The sequence below is a fragment of the Protopterus annectens genome, chromosome 4.part0 (genome assembly GCF_019279795.1).
Source record: "Protopterus annectens isolate FY-2018-M chromosome 4.part0, PAN1.0, whole genome shotgun sequence".
NCBI lineage: Eukaryota > Metazoa > Chordata > Ceratodontiformes > Protopteridae > Protopterus > Protopterus annectens.
The window spans coordinates 1,986,017,144-1,986,019,071 of NC_056733.1; positions in this window are offsets into that span (position 1 = coordinate 1,986,017,144).

The window sequence follows — 1,928 nt, forward strand, 5'->3', positions numbered from 1 at the left end:
AGATTTGAAGGATAGACACAAATGTACACCAGGGCTAACATGTACAGCCCTGCTCAGTTTGGGAACTCAGGATTAGTAAATGCTTGAAAAGAGTGGTGTGAACTTTCAAGTGTGTCAGATTAAAGATGTATATGGCTAGGCGTTGTATGACTGCTTAAGAACTTGCCTAATACTGTTCCTATGTGCATAGATACTTAGGTAGTGTAAGTTGCTGACATTAATATATATAGTGTTTACTGTCATTTATAAAATCCAGTTTAAGCCCTAAAATCTTATGAATGCTACCACTGCAAAGACTAATTTGTACTGTACAGGTTGCTATTTATATTGTGAGGATATAACCCTTGTCAAAAGCCTCAGGAAACAATCACTACGCATTACAGTACAAGCATCCAGACATCCATTGGCAAGAATGAGTTCTTCTGTGGAAGGTACTACAAAGTTTGAACTCCAAGTGTATTACCCTCTTTACCATAAATTGGGTTACGCCTGATGTATTTGGAAATAGTCCAATATTGGAGGAGCATGTTAGTAGTTAGATTAGCTAAAACAATAATAATAACAATAATAATAATAGACAAGCTGAAATGTTAAGCAGTTGATAGTTTGGTTAGCACAGAGGACTGAGGCTCTTTACTGTTATGAGCTGATTCCTTTTACCTCCATGTGCCTGCGGTGTCACTTTGAGCAAATCACTTAAACACACTTTGATGCTGGTTTGTCCTTGAAAAGGGATAACTGTGCCCATTGGGCTTGCTTGGTCAACAAGTGAAAAAAAATGCAATCAATTAAATTGAAATTATGAATCATATGCCAATGCACTGTAACATAAATAAGTCACTTTTATTAAATATTGAATTTATAACTTCATAAATTGCTTCATAACGTAATCATCTGCAACTAGACTAGGTCTTTTTGACTGTTTTAGTGGACTCCCAGACCTCCGTGTAGGGGCAGAACCTACATATGAGAATCCCCCACTAAGGACAGCTGAACTAACTTGTAAGCTTTTTGTACCTGGTTTTAGCATCTCTAGGTCTTGGACAGTTTGATTAACCAGAGTAAATATGACTTCATGTAGCAGCTGATATGATGATGAAGTGACTATGAATGTATTTTCGTATTAAGATACTTGAATAACAGAAAGGATATGCAAGGATCTGATACTGTCTAAATGTAAAGCAAAATAAACAAATACATACATCTGCTGCAAATGGAATGGCTTAAAAAGTTTCATGCAAAGCAGTAACACCTATCATTCTCACTTGTCACACCTTCCCACCAACTTCCTCCTTCTTTTACTAATATTCCACTCTTCCTCACCTCCCTTTTCCCGGGAACAGTTTATTTCCATTCATTTATAGTCTTATGGGTGTATCTTCCCTTTTTCTCTCTTACACAACATAAGTTCCATCTCTCTGAATTCTACTCAAAACACATTTCCTCTTCAGAGGGGTTACAGACCCAACCCCTACTTTCCAGTGTCTTTCCCTCCACCCCTCTGACCTACTCTCCACTCCTCAGGAGCTGAACCCACAAGGGTATTTAAGCGTGTTGCACAGATGAACTAATGCTCCTGCCCCCAGGCAAGAAGAAAGATGAAATTTTCCTGTAATATGCCTGAACAGCCCCTTGAGCATTGTTCCCCAGGCAGTTTAGTATCTCTGCCTTATTAATAATAATAATAATAATAATAATAATAATAATAACAATAATAATAATAATAATAATAATAATAATAATAATAAAATAATAATACTAATAATAATAACAACAATAATAATAAGTCCACTGTGGAATATACTAGGTCAGCCTTGAAAAGTTTCTTCCTTATTTATTGTACAATTTAACTATACTCTGATCAATATCATATAATACTTATCCCATAATTACTGCTTAACTGTGTGACTCTGAGCAAATCACTTAAC